This window comes from Emydura macquarii, unplaced genomic scaffold (assembly GCF_026122565.2).
Source record: "Emydura macquarii macquarii isolate MOO-44397 ecotype Brisbane River unplaced genomic scaffold, CSIRO-AGI_Emac_v2 contig_2768, whole genome shotgun sequence".
Classification (NCBI taxonomy): domain Eukaryota; kingdom Metazoa; phylum Chordata; order Testudines; family Chelidae; genus Emydura; species Emydura macquarii.
The window spans coordinates 51,746,610-51,765,609 of NW_027132905.1; positions in this window are offsets into that span (position 1 = coordinate 51,746,610).

Sequence of the window (19,000 nt, forward strand, 5' to 3'; positions counted from 1 at the left end):
GGTTCTCGGCTCGTGTACACAGTCTGAAACCAGCGGGTGTGCACTCGGCGTGGCTCAGCCATGCCTCTGCTGCCACAGCTGTGCTGCCGTTTGCACTCCCACTAGCTCGGTGGACACGAACCAAGGACTTGCACCTGCACCTCGGAAGTGCAGAGCAGCTGCCAGGCTGGCGGTACAGCCCTTCGCGTCCCACCACGCCTCTGTCCAACGGGCGCGGGAAGACGCGGGCTTCAGCAGAGCTGGGCTGAGGGCAGCTCACCGCTAACTCCGGCCCCCCTCCAAGGTACTGCTCGTTAGTCACCGATAGTGGAATGGACATGAGCAGGCACTGGAAGTAGAAAACAGGGTTACTTACTAGTAACTGCGGTTCTTCGAGATGTGTTGCTCATATCCATTCCACAACCCACCCCCTGGAGTTGGCGGAAAGAAGGGACTGAGGGGGCGTAGGGCCGGCAGCACCTCATATACCGTGGCATGGGTGCAGGCCTGCACGGGGCGCCAGAGCCAGCCCTATGGGATTTGCTAAGGGGAAAAAAGCTCCGGTAGCCATGCATGGAGGCGTGCCCACACCTATAGTGCAATGGACGTGAGCAGCACATCTCGAAGAAGAACCTGCCCAGCCCTTCCATCATCCATCAAACCAAACGAACCTCACTTGGTCTGAGTTTTGGGAAGTTTCATACGCCACATTTGGACCGTGTGATGCCTTTCATGCACGTCCTGAGTTCAAACTGGACTGGACAGAGTGAGACCAGGACAGCAGCTATGCCACCCTGGCAAGCGTTGGAAGGAGCAGCAATCTCTTTTCTGCCAACTTCCAACCCAAAGAGGTGTGACTAAGTCAGAGAAGTGTCAGATGCTGCTATCCAGGTCCTAACCGCGGAGACAGAGCTGGTTTATGTTCTCGGCGGAGCTGTTTACATTCTGTGACCCTGAGACGTCTCTTTCATCTAGACTCTCTTCTGGTCGTCTGGTTGAGACACGGAGCCTGTCTCCTATGAAATGAAATCAGAGCCCCCCAGGGCCCGACGCTGCACCAGGGGTGTAAATGGGAGCTCGCTCCTTTGAAATAAGTGGAGCTAGTCTGAGAACAAATCGCATGTAATAATTTCTCAGCCCACCTATCCTCACACCTGTCCATCAATGGTGTAAAGAAGACAGAGAATCAAAAAGCATTATTGCCTTCTCCCTTACCCCACTTTTACATTGACTCCAGTGGAGCTACTCCTGATTTACATCAGTTTAACTGAGACCAGGATCTGCCACTGCATTTTGTTCTTGAAGATGCCAGTTGTTCCAGGCTGGGGCTAAGCAGAGCGGTTGGGCAGCTAGCTCCCCTTCCAGCAGCAGCGGAACAGAGACGGGCTTTCAAGGGGAGTTTACGGAACAGCTTTGGTGCCTGGAGAACCCCAGTGTGCGGTAGGAGAGGAGCTGAAGGGAGCAGAGAGCTCTCTGAGAGACAGGTGCCCAAAGCACTCTGGACTCTCAGTATGTGACTCAGGTCTGCTCCACACTTAACATTTACATCGACCTCGTGACATCACTCAGCGCTGTGAAAAATGTCATGCCCTGAGCACCGCAGATGGGCTGATTAGCCCCCAGTGTAGACACGGCGAGGCTGACAGAAGGCTTCTTGCAGGGGGGATTTTCCTCTGCTCAGAGCTCATTTCCGCAACGCTGGCTGCTCTACCGCTTTACCCCTTACAGAGCAACCCTGCGCCCCAGGCACCTCCCCTTGGGGAGTGTGGGCTGGAGAACAGCAAACGCCAGCTCTAAGAGACGATGGGCTTTGCTAACAAAACCAACCCCCCTCGAGCTTTCATTCCTCCCCCCTGCACATCCTTGAATAAGAATTGCTGGGCCAGGACCACAATCTGTCTGGGGGGCCCTGACTGCTGCTGTGGCGGGACCCTCTTTTCCCAATTCCATCTCCAACCTGGAGGTGCAGGAGGAAGCGTTTCCTGTTGGGGGTGGACAGCTGAAAGTGAGCCTCGCATGGCGCGTGTCCTGGAGACTGTGGAGTACCAGGGGGCGTCTGCCACGACTAGCTGTGTGTTCGGGGAGATGCAGGGAGTGACTGGGAGAGGGACTGTTTGGCTTTAAACAGGAGCCAGCACTGGGGTTGGGCATGTCCCGGCAGCTCCTCACTGTCCGGGTGCGTATGGGTCCTTAGTGCTAGGAAAGGTGTGAACAGATCCTGATGTCCCAGGTGTGGGAGGAGGAGAAGGAGCTCTCTATAGGTCGGGTGGGGACTGGGGTTATTGGTTAGTGTCCAGAACAGCAGAAGAAAGATCCTCCTGCACTCCTCCTCCTCACCCCACCCAGGGAACATCACCCTCCGCCTGACACCATAACCCTAACCCCGGCGGGGTGCAGAGGGCAGGCCGTGGAGCCGGGGTGGGGATGGAGAACAAACCTGCCCCGTATTCACCTGGCAGCAGTGGCTCCTGTCCCCTGGGGCTGGGCTTGGGCCCTCTCAGGCCTCCCCTCCACATTGCACCGAGCTGGGATTAGGGTGGTGGGGCAAGAGCAAAGGGCGCTGCCGTGAGAGATGGATGCCCCCAGGTCACAACGCACGGATCAGGGAGCCAGGCTGTTCCTGAGGGATAGGAGGGGTTTCTGTGCGTGCAATTGCACCCATCAAGGCCCACTAAAGCCACCTGTGGCCCAGAATGAGCCTCTTGCAGCAGGTCCGAAAGGAGGTTCCCTTGTTTGGGGTGGTGGATGTGCTTTCAGCTGCCTGGCATCTGTATCGATTGCAGCTGTACGTAGCCCAGGGGTCCCCGTTCTATTTCATACGAGCCTCAGAAGTCTGCAGGGGACCTGGATTTTTACTAGGCCATTTCAAAGCTCCCTTGTTAACTGCCTGCTGGCAGCCAGGTCCCCGATAATGGGTATCGCCTCCGGAGATTGCAGTCCCATGGCAACAAGGAGTTTAACGGCTGCTCTTGCTGAATGGAAGACCTGGCTCTGGTAATCCGCCCCTGGTCCCTTAGAGACAGTCCTGTGACTCCCTCGCTGCGCAGGCTCTGGGCTCTCTCTCTGTCTCTTGCCCCTGCTCCTCCATATATACAGGCTCTCACGGGTGGCTAGAGGGGGCACAGCCCATGCTGCCCCTCCTTCTTCAGCAGTGTAAATGGGAGCTCGCGCCTTTGAAATAGGTGGAGCTAGTTTGAGAAGAAACCGCATGTAAGCCACCTCCAGGAGGCTGCTACATGTTCTCCTCCCCCCGGGGATCTTTTGTAGCGTCAACTGCAGCAGGTGTATAAGTGCATCAGTCATGGGAGCATGGAGTCCAGGCAGCAGCTTTCCTGCCCCGTGCGCCTGCAGAACTACGTGAGCACCACACCCGAGGGGAACACGGGCAACAGGCTGGAATCCCTGACCCCCAACTCCCCTGACACTACAGGGCCCGCGGAGAAGGCCATGGAAGGGAACAGGGAGCAGCTTTCTCTCCATCTGCCTTGCAGATGCAGTGAGTGACAGGCAAGTAGCCTGAGTGGCTGTGACAGTCACTGCGGAGTGTGCTGCGAGGTCTGGATCACGTCAGAGACTTGTGCCATTTCTCTGTTCCCAGAAAGGCCAGGCTGACAACCTCCATCTATGTGAGACAGTCCCACACACCCTGTGCTCTCCAGATCCATCTCCCAGGGATTACCTTCATCACCCGTGAGTCCTAGGTGTCCATTTATCTCAGCCTACCTGTCTCTGTTACATGTTACATGTTACACTGCCCTCTCTATGCCTGCTGTATCCTTTCGGAGGGCAGGCCTGCACTACAGACCGATATCGGTGTAACTACATCTCTCAGGGGTGTGAAAAATCCATCGCTATACTGACCCCTCTGTGTAGACAGCACTATGTCAACGGGAGGGTTTCTCCTGTCAACACAGGTGCTGCCTTTCGCCTTATAGTGACAGACTCAAGGAGCGCCATCTATGTAGTGTCACAAAGAGAAGGGTAAGGGGTGACTTGCTCACAATCTGTAAGTTTCTACATGAAGAGCAAATATTGAATAATGGGCTCTTCAGTCTAGCAGGGGAGGTGCAGCGTGATCCAATGGCTGGATGTTGAATTGAAACAAATTCAGGCTGGAAATAAGGCATCAAATTTTAACCGTCAGAGTAACTGAGCCTTGGGAAACTGTTCCAACGACTGGGCTGGGATTCTCCATTCAAAAATCAAGACTGGCCATTTTTCTAAAGCTCTGCTCTAGGAATTGTGAGGGGGAAGTTCTCTGGCCTGTATCAGACAGGAGGTCAGACTGGATGCTCATAGCCTAGATGATTCTGACCTTAGAATCTATGAATCTATGAGTCTGTGACTCGGCTGCCTGCAGTTCCTGTGGCACCCTTTGGCTAAACCCAGTGACCTCGTAACATTTCAGTTTGCTTAAACTCCTCTCACTCTTCTGGATAAAACAATACTTTCACGCTGACTCCCTTGCCTGCTGCCCAGAGAGTTTGCCATGAAAACTGGTAGCCCCTGCTGACTTCCCTGGGTCCCCAGTGGGCCCCTGAGTCTCTTCTCTTGCCTCCTGGCCTCCATGGGGCTGTGGATCTCTCCCTTCCGGGCCCTGCTGTTGGGCTGTTTCCATAGTGTCATAGATGCGAAGGCCGTCCAGCCTGACCTCCATAACACCAGGCAGAGACCCTCCTCCAGTGTTGCCGGGGGAGCTAAAGCAGAGATTTTAGAAAGAGACGTTGGGTTTTGACCTAAAGCATCTGAATGATGGAGAATCCCCCTGTCTGGGGGTAATAAATCATCCCAATGGCAAATCACTCCGACTTTACCAGGCCCCAAGAGTGTTGCCTTGTTTTTTAAGCTGAATTCAAACCAAACGTTACTGACGCTGGCCAGAGTAGCCCTCGGCCCCCATGGGGCCTGCTAGAGATGCGGACATCAGCACTGTGGCAGCAGAGACCAGGAGGAACAGGGCTGTGCACCCACTGATAGTGCTGCAGCCCGTGGGATCCCATCAGCCCCCACTGGGTGGGAGGAAGCTCATCTACGGGTGCAAGGGCTTGTTTGTGAGCTTGCTGAGCAGCTCATCCTCTGCCATAGACACTCACCAGAGTCAGGCGCCTCCGTCGCCCACTGAGATGCCATCCCTCGGTTCACAGCAGCTGCACACCGAGTTCCCTCCCCGCATGTTGATTCTCCTACAGCCCTGGTTTAGCGCATTGCTTGCCTCAAGCCCCCACTCATTCTGGTCCATGAGACACATCCCTCCATCCTGTTTTATTCATTGCCTCCCCGGCTGCGGGTGTTCTTCCAGCCCGTGCTGCGTGTGGGAGGGAAGCATGGCCTCTGCCCCCGACGTGCTGACCCTGAGGATTAGGCTTTTGTGTGGGTTTTGTGATGATGAAGTAAGTTATGGCTGTAGCTTCCCCCACCCATGGCGTCACTTTGTACCCGCTCCTTTCCCAGCTCGGTCTCATTTGCTAGCCACGTTCATCCTTCCACGGCTACACAATTGCCTCGGATGTGTCCATCTGTCATTTGTCTGATCAGTCTGTCCAGTGCTTTCCCTGCTATTAAAGCCAAGTCTGCAGGATTGTATATTGCTGAACAACCACCATTGTGACCACCAAGTCTGACTCCCTGTATAACACAGGCCATAGGACGTCTTCAGACTAATTCCTGTTCACCTAGAACAGAGCTTTCGGAAAAATAGCCAATCTTGATTTAAAAATTGCCCGTGTCAGAGAAATGGCAGACAGCTAAAAAGCGACAAATTTTGTAAGTACGTGTATACAAATGCTAGAAGTCTAAATACTAAGATGGGTGAACTTGAATGCCTGGTATTAAATGAGGATATTGATATAATAGGCATCACAGAAACTTGGTGGAAAGATGATAATCACTGGGACCCAGTAATACCTGGACACAAAACATACAGAAATGACAGAGCAGGTGCAGGAGTGGCACTATATGTGAAAGATAGCACAGAGTCAAATACGGTAAAAATCTTAAATGAATCAAACTGTACCATATCATCTCTATGGATAGCAATTCCATGCTTGGATATGAGAATGCTACCCGCACACGCGAGGGCATCCCGCCCTACCATGGGCTCAAAGTGTAACCTGGTTAATTTAGGCACCCCCCACCATCTCCCAGTTCCCAGGGCTCCAAGGGTAATCTTCTGCAGGTTTGTGGGGCCTTTTACCAGTGAAAGACCATTATACAATAATATCCTTAACCTTTATCTATTAACAGCTAGCAAAACAGCTCCATGCACCAGGCTTGGGGGCATTTAACTGCCCAAGAGAATACAAACAGCCTCCATGTGTTATGTTGAAGTACCCCGTGCAGCACTGGCACTATGATGTCAGAGTGACAGCTGTCCAATCACAGCGAGACCCAGAGATCAGGCTATGACATCAGAGCCACAGCCATCCAGTCACCACCCAGGGCAGTGATCTGTGGATTTCAAGGTATCCATCAGCACTAAGCTGATGGGGATAAGTGGAAATAACAGCAGGGTAAAAATGTAAAACAAAGACATCCCCGGGAGTCTCAGTCCAAAAACCTGCAAGGTCAAAAGTTCAGAAGCATGTCTCACTGTGTCTCACTGTGCAATGTATTGGAAAATAAAGATTTTAATTACTATGGTCATTCCAGAACCTATTACTGTCAGCAGCTTGTTTGCTAAAATGCCGCATCACGGAGAGTGAGGGAGCTCAGTGCCCAGGACTTTGAAGGAGTGCTCCAGCCTGGTTTGACATGAGCATTTAGCAGAGGTGGGATGAGTCAGGGCAGTGACAGGTAAAGTTATAAATTAAGCCTCTTCATCATAAAGAGCCCCCTTCAGTTACTTTTGGGCTGAAATGTTGTAGGGCCAGGTCTCTGCTGGAGGGCATTATTCCAGAAGCTGCTCTCAGGTACCCAGGCCCCCTGCCATAGGCAGGTGGAGGGTCCAGGGCTCCCCACAGGCTCCCCGGGCATCTCTTACCATGGCTTGGCTCCAGCTTTCAGCCTGGCCAGAGGGTGGGGCCTCAGGGGAAAGAGACCATGGAGGGGGGCGGGGCTCCTGCACGTCCCGTTTTTTGCATTTTGAAAAGGTGACCATCCTAGGGCTCACACCTAACGTTGGCAAAACCTTTCCATCTCCCACTATGCTCATTCGTGCTGCCTATTTGTCCATCGGGCCTCTCCTCTGCATAGTTTGCCAAGGGATGCGGATGTGTTACAGCTACTCCGGGCTCTATATCCACCTGGTGAATTATTTGTAAGGAGCTACACCTTACTAAGTGCACTCTCAAGAGCGTGCTTATAAATATATTAACACCTCGTCGCTCAGAAATACCCAGCTCAGGGAATAACCCAACTTTGCAACTGACACTGTCTGCCAGTGCCCCAACCTAGCTAAGTGTGTCTGAATTGGGTGTGTTCTTCCTTTCAAAAATAAATCGTACTGACGTGTATAAGGATAACCTGGTTCTTCGGTTTGCTAGTAGAAAAAGAAAACCCATTTGTCCCACTTTTTCTGGGGAAGCATCTACTGACCCCGTCTATTGGAAGTACCTGGAGAATACTATAGGGCATAACTAGAGGAGCAGAGCTACAAAATTACTTGAGCAGAGCAGCAGAAAGGAGAGAATTATCTAGTTCTCCTGCTCAAAGTGAGCAATTTATCCAACCAGTGCATCCATTTCCTGTTAGACAATTACCAAAAATACGTTTGAAAACCCAGTTCCTTATTTGAAATGGTTTGATGTGCCCTGTACATGGAACGTCTGCAACTCTTCTCTCTTTATAGTGCAGGCTGTGTGACTGGGCACCTAATTCACATTTGTGCTCCCTAGGTGGGATGACAGAAACATTATAAATCTGGCAGTGAATGCCTGACTTTGTGCATGGCAGGTAATCCCATGGGATGAGACCGAACCCCGTGCAAAGAGACAGCCCAAAGGTTCGGTCCCAGAAGAGTTATACTTGCAAGGATTAGCTAAGGCTGAAACGGTGCTTGTGCAAGGTGAGTTGCACACAGGAAGTGCAGCTGATCTGCACACTTGTGCAAGGAAAACTCAGTTTCACAAAGGCACTGGGGGGAAGGAGGGTCTGTCCCAAGGCCATGACAGGACTGACACAAAAAGCAATTCAGAAAGTATGAAGATGTACATAAGTAGCACTGCCCATCACTGGCTGGGTGGTGCCGCCTGGGAAACAGCAGAGAGCAGTTTTCCTCCCCCCTGTCCATGGTCAGTCATAGTCAGTCAATGAATCCAGACTTTTAGGAACAAGTTGGTAGCCCAGGTAATTGCATTTCACTTCTCTGGACTGGTATAACGTGTCCTCTTCTTTGGTGCCAAGTGATTTCTGACCTGTGCATCTGAGAGGCTTCTGTTGTCTCTCCCCTGGCTCTGCGACTGTTGTTCTCCAAACCAGTATTTTACCCAGGCAGGTAGGTATGTGACTTCTATCCCAGATGTGCTGGCTTTGAGGATTAGGCTTTCAAGGAGAGGGAAGGGGGTTGTGAAGACAAAATAAGGCATGGTTGTATTACCCCCACTCTCTGCCCACCGGGTCTTTGTCTCATTTGTTCACCACACGCATCCTTCTGTGACTGTATGATCTCCTCTTCTCTCTTTAGCCTTGTCCACACTGGAGGAGTTAGTAGTGCCCATGGCCCAGCACCGGTAGAGAGTGTTTAAGTGCTAGTGTGGAAAGGGCTCAAACATTGTTACGTCCTTGGCGAGGACCCTACTTTGTGCAATTCTGGAACCAGTGGCTGTGTAGGCTGCACACACAGCATCCCAAGGGGCACGGCCCAGGCTTCTACCAAACCCCATCCTAAGAATGATTAGGGTTAAAAAATAATTTCAGTGAAAACAGGGATTTTGAATTCAAGTGCTATAAAACCAAGGCCTTAAAGGTGATGGCTGATGTGGTAGAGAAGGGGAGACATGGTGGAGGGAAGCACAGAAGGGACTGCTGTGATCAGAGCAACTAGCCAGGAAGGTCTGTTATCCAGGGGTAAAACTGAGATGCTGATGATGTGGGAGAAGGATGAACTTGTTGCTAAAACACTGCGCTGGGAGTCAGAAACCTCTAGGCTCCACTCGCAATAGACAAAGAGCAGGAGGAATGGCTAGAATTAAAATGATCAAAATGAGACTGCTAAACTGGGCAAATGTACTCATCGCTAACTGTACCTCGTCTGTACGCCTCTTCACTTGCTGCTTACCCACCTAGGGCAGCTTGGCATGATCCTGTGTGCTCTGTCTCTGTGTTACCCATTTGTACATTGCCACGCACAATTGGGTCCTGATTTATTGAGTTCGCACAGTGTTACTGTCATTTACATAATAATCAATATCAATAAAAGGCTGGCACAGCCTCCCCTGCTCAGTGAAGGAAGAAATAATGCAAATGGATATTGAACCTCGACTTTTTCTTTCGCTTCCTCTTAGTACCAGCTATTTACTCACATACTTCTGAGCCAAGAGCACCCAAGCAGCTCAGAAACGCTATCACTAGCACTCATGCTCACAGCACTCAAGACAACGGGGCAGCATTGTCCCTATTTTATGGATGGAGGACGGAGGCCCAGAGAGATTAAGCAAGCAGAGCTTAATCAAACTGAAAAATGTGGGGGTGAAAAACTGCTTAGATTTGAACTGAAACAAATTCCTTCCAAAAGAATTTTTTGAATCAAAAAGTCAAAATGATTTTGTTTCTTCATAGATGCATTGATTCCGAGGCCAGATGGAACTCTTGTGATTATCTAGTCTGACCTCCTGTATAACACAGGCCAGAGAATTTCCCCTGGTAATTCCTAGAGCAGAGCTTCTATAAAAACATGTATGCTTCATTTAAAATGGTCAGTGATGGAACATCCACCACAACTCTTGATAAATTGTGGCAATGGTTAATTACTCTCACCCTGAAAATGTCTGCCTTATTTCTAGTCTTAGTTTGTCTAGCTTCAACTTCCAGCCATTGCATCCACATACACTTTTCTCTGTAAGATTGAAGAGCCCATTATTAAATATTTGTTCCTCATCTATGTACTTAGAGACTGTAATCAATCACCCCTTAACCATCTTCGTGGTAAACTAAATAGATTGAGCTCTTGGAGTCTATCACTATAAGGCATGTTTTCTAAGCTTTTAATCATTCTCATGGCTCTTCTCTGAACTGTAACAGGGCATGGCTTTGCTCTCATCTTCTTCCCTGCAGAAACTGCATGGACTCCACTAGTTGTGCCTTCCCTGAACTCTTATTTTAAGGTCCCTTCACTATTTCAAAACAACGCAGGTGCAACAGTCTGTTTACAGCACGACTGTGCTTTTTGGCCCTCTTGCCAGGGCCTGAGAAGAACAGAGACCTCTTCCCCTGAAGTCTCTATATAACTGGACTCAAAAAGCCAAGCCAAGCCAAGCCAAGCCCAGCCCAGCCCAGGTCTGGTCTGGTCTGGTCTCCCAGGTGGGACTTCCTGCCTGCCTGCCCCTTTTTCAGCCTTGGGCTGATGGGTTAATTGGCTCCTTATCCCAACCAAACAGCCAGCCTGATTGTCTAATTATCCCCATCAGCTTTCTGGGGGGGGGGGGAGAGAAATGGGACACTAATTAACATCCAATGATGAGAGTGCAGGCTCACCTGTTTGCATCCTGTGGCATGAACCCTCTTCAGCTTATCAACAGCCTTCCTGAACTGCGGACACTAGAACTGGACACAGTATTCCAGCAGCTCTAATATCAGTGCCAAACACAGAGGTAAAATAGCCTCTCTACTTCTACTCAAGAGTCTCCTGTTTAAGCAGCTGGGATCACATTAGCCCGTTTGGCCACAGCATTGCACTAGAAGCTCATGTTCAGCTGATTATCCACAGCTGATTATCCACCCAATCTTTTTTAGAGTCCCCGTTTCCAGGGGCAGTTTAGTTATTTGTCATGGAGTCCCCATCTTGTAAATATGGACTTCATTCTTTGTTCCTAGATGTGTACATTTACATTTAGCCATATTGAAATGCATATTGTTTGCTTGCACCAGTTTACCAAGCCATCCAGATTGCTCTGTATGCAGGACTCAGTCCTCTTCATTATTTACCACTCCCCCAATGTTTGTGTCATCTGCAAACTTTATCCCTGATGCAAGTCATGCAGAATAAAGGTTGAATGTGCGTTGTGCAATCAGTGTCTCTTGTGCACCCCTGTTAACTTCACTGGTAAGCAATCCTGCAGCTGATGCACCTGCAGTAAAAGACCCCAGCTTACTCTCACACAGCTTTATCAGCCCTGCAGTGAAAACAGGAGTAAATCACAGTAGATAACATATCTGAGACACTTAAACCAGCAGGTCTATCTCTGCATACAGACAAGGAGCAGAGCTGCAGCACAAGAAGGTGCTAGAGTTACACAGGTGCTTTTCAGAGGAGAACCACATTCAGTGTTTGCTTTCCTGGCTTTTTAAAGTTCTTTAGGCACACAACTTCCCTGTAGGTTTTTTTTTTTTTTTTTTTTTTCATTTAATGAATCATAGTTACAAAACTATTGGGGAGAGAACAATCTATTACATGGAAAGCAAACTCTCAGATCAGATATCTTTTAAATATTGAACGTCACAAAATCCTACATACCAAAACCAGCACTATATGTATTAATGAATAAAACATTCGGTGATTTTAATCGGTTTAATTGTTTGTACACGTCGGATATTTCTGAACTTTACACACTCCCGGGGTGGAGTGGTCTCTCCCATTTGTAGCAAAGGATCATGTTTCCTAGCAGGAATGTTGGTTTCACCTGCGTTTGTCAGCCAAGGTCACCTTCTCCTGTGTCTGGGCTACTGCATCACAGGAAGGAGGGAAAGTCAGGACTGTCATCTTGCAGAATTTCCTCCTGGTTCTTCAGTCAAAGGCAGGGCACGCCCCCTAGGGTGTGCACTCAAATTCACAGGGCCTTCAAGATTTGCACAGATCCAGCTGATGCCCGGGCTCCCCAAATCACAGCCACTTCAATCGTCTCTTAAGGAGTGTCCGGAGTCACAGAGTGGGGGCTGGGCAAGCTATTGCAGACTGTGTCCAGGGTCTAGATCTAATCTGCTTGCAGTGGCTTTGAATTATCCACCAGGCTCAGAGCAGAGTTTATGTTTATCATTTTCCTTTAGATTGTAGGGTGGCTTGGGGGAGTTGGGCTGGTTTCTGTTTTAGAGTTATCCTTAGTCAGTAGGGTTCAGGGCTGCTTTTACGGTTCAACATAGAGCTCACCTGTGACAATCAAGGTTTGGCAAAGGCTTCCTCCGAACAGGATAGAAATCTATGTGTAGTGGGGAAACCCTGGGGAATTCACTTTTCACTTTCTCTGCATCCCTCTTCAAGGAGCTGAGCAGAGAGGAAATAATGAAGGTGAAACAGAGGGAAAGGAGAGGAAACCAACTGAAAGGGAGAGGGAGAAGAGAAAGGGAGAAAAGGAAGGGAAGAAGGGGAAAGGAGGAAAGGGCTGGAGGAAAGGGGGAGTGTAATCTGGAGGAGACACAAAGCTGTGAGATGAATAACGTGTTTGGTTCAGAGCAGCACGTTTAATTTATTCTTAAATGCACCATAGATTTCAGTTAGGCATTTGCCATCATACAAGTGCATTTGGGCGTGTGTAACTTGTGTGTGAAAACACCTGATGTATGCGCACACACACACACAGTACATTTGGGAGCCTAATTGCCCAAGTGGCTACACAAGTTCCCGAGTTGCAAGTACAAGACCGGCATTTGAGTGCAGGTAGATTCAAGCAGAGTGGCATGCGACTAACATTGAAAATCAGGCCCTTCATTTCTATCCCTCTTGTCAGTGTCTGAGCATTTCTCCAGCCCAAACCAAGAAAGCGCAGCCGGCTGTCCAGCCAGCAGCTCAAGACTTTGGCAGGTCTTCCACCAGATTCAGATGCTGGTCCAATAAAGACATTACCTCACCCACCTTTCTCAGACAGGAAGGAGACGGTTAATGAAGATGTGTCCGGAGCTGTCCCTCGGTGTAGTTACATGGTTCAGATCAGGCATGTTTAGGAGGAGACCGAGGTCATGAACACCACACATCAGCTCTTTTCAAACTGATTTGAACGTCCCCCATTCAACTTCACTCCCCGCCTCCTGTCCGTCTGTCACTACTTGTCCAAAGTCCCCTTGCTTTCATTCAGCCTCTTTGCTTCCCTTCCCTCCTCTGCTAACTTGTGGGTTGTTTATTCCCCTTAAGTTCTGCTTAGTTTTTTGATCTTTCCTCACTCCCTTGGTTTTATTCCCTGCTCACTGAATCCCTCTGTTCTGAAAAACGCATCTCACTCGACTTTATTGATTCCGTCATGAGACGAAAGCCAGTGCCATCCCACCAATGAGACGCCAGCCAGACGAGGACGGCATGTGAGAGTCTGCCTGCAGCCCCCGTTCAATGCTGTCAGATAAAATTCAACAGACCAGGCCCCCTGGCTGAAACAGAACGCTGAGCCATTTTGCCACATGCCCGGCCCTCGGCTCCCTTCTCCCGCTCACAAGTCTGTGCTTCGCTGCTTTACAATCAATTTTTTATCATACTTCAAATAGTAAATATTTTAGAAAGTGCATTTCCAGTCGCAGATGGGCTCGCACACGCGCTCTGCTGGGGAGATGAAGGGGAGAGAGCAAGCCAGCCTGTCACGAAGGCTCAGGTTTTACACCGCACAGCAGGTTGAGAAGCTGCTCGCATTTATAAAGCTTTAGAAAGTGGATCGAAGACGGCGCCGCTCCTGGCGTGCTGTAGCCCGGTTCAGTGGGGTAGCTCACCCACGGAGAGGCTGGCCTGCTGTTTCAGATGGCAGCATGAAGGGAGCCAGGAGATGTGCAGTAAGCTGGCACTATGGGCCTGGAAATAGATTCTTTTAATGCATGGCACATCCACCTGAGCAGATGAAATGCTTAGTCTGAGGACGGCTGTATTGGCGGTAGCTTGATGGCCCACTGAGTCAGCCATCCAGCCAGCAGCGGCTGCCCTGCAGCTCAGACCAGATGGTGTGGGAGGTGGACTGGGACACAGGGAAAGCGGGTGCTGGGCAGTTCTTTGTCTCCACATGCCGAATTAAGTGCCATTAAAGGGCACCCTGTGAAGTGAAGTCATCGACACGGGCTTCTGTACTATGTACATGTTGTGCCAGACCCCCTGCCGTCCACATCTAAACCCCAGGAGCAGAGGTTTCAAGGCACGTATGGGGTAAGAATGTAAGCATGCCTGCGTGGTGCGGTATAAACATGCTTCTGGGTGTGTCATGGCCCTGTACCCAGGCCACTTTGTAGTCTGGGTGGGGGCAAGGGGCATATCTTGTGTGCTGGGTTCAACAGTCTTCCAGCCCCATTCCCACAATGCACTAACCCCTTTCCTGCCTGACCCTTACCCAAATCCATAAAGGTCCCTGCTCCCCCCTCCTCCCCCGTTCTCACCTGTAATTGCAAGCTGCACTGACCACTCCAGAACAGGTTTCTGCTGCACACTTTCCACCACTACGTGTGGACATGGAACCTGCTTTGATAGCCGCCACCTGGTCAGAACCCAAGGCTGGTCAATCGAAACCCTAGCCTCCCCATCAACATCCCCTCCCTCTCTCTGGGGATGCATGCAAGACTGGAAGGCTCCCAGCCTCCGCCCCCAGAGCCCCGTGCCCCACCAAGCCCTCCCTGGCCAGGTACATGTGAATATACGTCACCTGGAGACAAGCTGGCAGTGCAATGTGCACACAAATAACAGGTAACTGTAGTAACTGGGGGGGAGGGTGGATCAACTTCCCTATGGGTTAGACAAAACAGATCTCAGGGAAAACAAAGTGAAGTAACTGCGCCATCTCATACTGAACAGTACTAAACCAGACAGCCCCGCTCCCCACAAAAATGACCTCTTTGAACCATGGAGCTACTCCTGGCTAACAGACAGCAGGTGTCCTGCATACAATCACAGTGGCCCAAAACCATTGTAAAAGCCCATCCCAACCTCTTCATCCACTGTTGTCAAGGTCCTTTGGCACTGCGTAATCCCCCTAAGCTGTGGTCTGGCTCAGGGCTGTAAATATCAACACAGGATGAAAGAACAATGAATTCAATTGAACTGGGCAGACACCCTGGGCAGAACAATCACCAACCAGGCGTCATATCTGTGGAGGTGCCCACCCCAATTATCCATAATGAGTCATTACCTAAATGACCAGCTAATGACCATCCACAGGAGGGGAACAAAATTGTGTGTTGAAGCACAAGTGGGTGGGAACGTTCCTACCATGACGTGATTTGTGACTGACCAGTAGCTGTCCAGTGTTGAAAGCTTCCAGAGGGCAAGACCTCTGCACTGGTACGGGTCTCTGAAGCCAGCTGTTCTGCCACTCTAGGGTTGAGGCCAGCTCCTCACAGAGCTCTGCTAAGGTCTGCTTCCTCATTCTGAAGTTCTGGAGCCTCTGGTCATCATCGCTGGACTCTGAACAGGAACACCTGAGAGATATCCTGACCAGACTAGGTCAGACAGAGGGACTCGGATGATGTCGCCATCTGCACTGGCCCCAGCTAAACCCTGTACACCACCCAGCATGTGAGACTTGGGTCCTGCTGTCACCCTCTTCCCCCATGTTCCTTTCCCTTCCCCATCTCATTTTTTCTCTTTCCTCTCTCGCTTTTTTTGCCTTCTGTTTGAGAAGAGGCTGGCTCAGCCAGCCAAGGCTGTATATGTTGCAGCAGGGCTGCGAGGCCATGAGCAGTGAGGCAGTTAAAAGCAATGTTAAACAGCCCAGCGCTGGTACAAGTGTGCCAGGTCTCGGAGTGGCTGATCAGACCTGGTGCCACGCCTGAGTTCCTCCAGCAGTGACGTTTGCAAGTGAAAGTCAGCACCAGAGACAGAAGCTGTGTTTTCTTTCTTTGCTGTTACTTTCTCCCCCCTTTTGTCTTGTTTTGCCTTCACGAAACAGACTTAACAACAGCAGCGGGTCCAGCCCATCCAAAGTCACTTTTTCTCTTTCCACCCCCCCAAAAATGACAGTTTTTACCACCTTTAACACCACCTAAAAGGATGTCAAACTAGGGGCTAGGGGAGAGGCTTCCCTATAAAAACCCTAAAGGGAAAAGGAATAAAGGATATGTTAAAATGAAAGCCTTACTGAATGCGTTACATTTCAAGGGCTTTAACTGGTTTTCCGGCACCTTTAATAAAAGGTTATAAAGGTGTTTAATAGTGTGTCTGCCGTGGGGCTAAGCAGACCATGGGCTCTCTCCTGGAAACCCTGAGCCAGGTTTAACTCTTCAGTGTTGTGTAGTGAGAGGGTCATGTTAACACCTTTGACTCTCTGGGCCCATTTGTTCCATCGAAATGAATATAACAGGAGGCCCAGGGGAGAGGCGCATGAAGTGTTAATAAAAATGCTGGCTTAAGCTATCAAGCCATCACTGCAAAGCCCTGCTGTTAGCCACAGGGAAGGGCCCAGACAGCAGCTCCTTGGCAATAAAATGAGGGGTAATTTCTTCCAGGCACCTGCTGCTGACCCATTTAAAGAGCCCCGAGGCCAGGCAGTGTGGGCTGCTCTCTGGCCGGAGTCTGCTGGCGGGGGGAGATGTGTGTAGCTGTATCCCAGTACTTCCCTCTTTGAAAAGGGGGCGCGGGTTCCCCCCAGCCCAACAGTGGGAAGGGAATAAGGAGTGGGTTCTTCCTAGACCAGGGCCCTGCCTGTGTGATGGCGAGGGCTCTGGGGAGGGCCTGTGGGAGTCAGAAGTGCACTAGGGCCAGGAGTCAGACGGGAAGGGGGGTCTCCTCTGCAGCTCAGGCTGTGACCATACCCGTCTGCGGCAAGGGGCCTCGGCCAGGCGAATTCCCGATTCCAGGCTCCAGTGACCTGCCCGCAGATGGCAGCACAACCCTACAGTTCGCCCGCCGAGGACTGCGGCAGGCGTTGTGGAGCCAGGGAAATACCGGGCTGTGTGCCAAGCTGGTTGGGCAGGCAGGGCAGGCTCCTGGTGTCAGCGCTCAGCTCAGTGCAAAGCGGGTCTCGCACACTACCACCGCAGCATGCGCCCTGCCCTCCCCTGCCAGGGCCATCTTCACCCCAGGCTGCACTCACTCTGCCCAGGTGTGACTGCTGACGATGTGTGCAGGGCCAGGGACCCCTGGGAGCTTAGCCTTCCACTGTCACACCACCCAGCACCGTCCCCTGGGACGCAGGTTTTGTTGCCACTCATGGCCTGGACCGCCCACCCCCCATGGATCCTGCGCGTGCCGTCAACTCTCCCTCTGCGCACACGGGTCAGGGTCTCCTCTGCTCCAGGCAGTACAGGGGGAGTGGTAAGGCGGCGAAGCTGAGGATCCGGTTTCCATGTGACCCACCGCAAGCACCACCTAGAAGATGACATGTCCAAACCCGCCAAGCCAGGCGTGCAGGCCCTTCTGACCTGGATTGTTAAATACACCAGGCATGCAGTTGTGCCCCTCTCTGGAGTAGAGTTATCACCGGCGGGTGTGCAAATCAGATGCCTGTGCACACACACGGCCATAATTAATTCTTCCTCCTTGCAATGACCTAATGTGCACAATCATGGCAACTGCCTGTCTGGTGAGACGCACAATTGTGCTCTTAACTGGCTTGAAAATGTGTCTTGGAGGCAGCCAGAAAATGGTTCTGAGCTGCTGGACAACGTGCTGGGAAGCCGGGAAACCTGTCCTGTGCTTTTACCACACGGTGCCAGCTTGCTGTCACCCGCGCCCGTGTCCCTGCACCCACCATCACCACCTGAGTGAAGAGAATGTTGACAATGGGTCACCCAAAACCACAGCTCTGGACTCACAGAGGAAAGGCTTCTGTCTCTGCAGAGGGAAAGGACCCCGGTGCTTTGGGGTCTGGTTGTCGGGGAGCCTCGTCAATAGATAAAGGGCACTGCCAATGAGATCCTAATGCATCGATGCCTGACGAGAAGGGGCACAGCTAAGGGAAGCCCAGTGCACGACATCTGGAAAGGAGCAGCTCTGCATGGTCAGACGCGTGTACAGACACCCAGCACTATGAGACCGCACTGCGGAGAGCCAGTCTTTAGATGAGACACTGACTTTGGAGCCTGCAAGTCCACCCAGTCCACTGGCTCTGCCCCATGCCTCCTGTCTGGGAGGCTTGTGCCATTTTCAGATTGCAGCCTGGACCCAACAATGCACACACCACTATGGTGACATCCTGGATGTGTGCGGGTGTGGATGTGAGTGACTGAGCTGTACTCACCCATGGACGAAGAATGATATTGTAACTAAAGCCCAGAGGCAGCTGTGAGGCATCCTGGGCTCTAATCTGGATTCTACCACAGAATCACTGTGAGACCGTGGGCAAGTCCCTTATTGCTGGTGCTGATGTAAAAAGACAGGAGACTAGAGTACAAGGAATTTGCTCTGCCTACACTTAGAAAAATCAGCTTCTGACTTTTAGGACAAAATGTTTGAAGAAGGAGACCTGCTGGTCACGTTTGAATATCTGTGCGATGGTATTTGCACATGTAATAACACCATCGTGTATGCAAGGTGAACATACAGATGGCTAGTTAGGCGTCTAAACAGTTATTGTTGCGCACAGTCACCTGATTTGTATCCTCAGCCATGGTAGCTGAACACACAAATTCGGGTACAAAATAATAATCTGCAAAACACTCAGCCTGATGTACAACAAAATAAGATCCAGTTCAGGGCCCAGCCCAGGGAAAGTTCTGTGCTTTGCTGCCTGTAGCATGATAGCGGGATCCTAGAATTCAGCTAGCATGGTCAAAGCAATGCGAGGCTTACAGAGCACATCCTCAATGCAAACCACGACAAGCACAGGTAAGGGCTTTAAAAAATAGTAATTCCCATGTAAGGTCAATGCTGTTACTTCGTAAGCATTCATTCATTCATTCATGCATCAATAAGCAGATTTTAAGGCCAGAAGGAACTCTTATGATCATCCAGTCTGACCGCCTGCATATCACAGGTCAGAGACCCTCACCCAGCTGAAGAATTTCTGGTTTACTAGAGCAGATCTTTTAGAAAAAA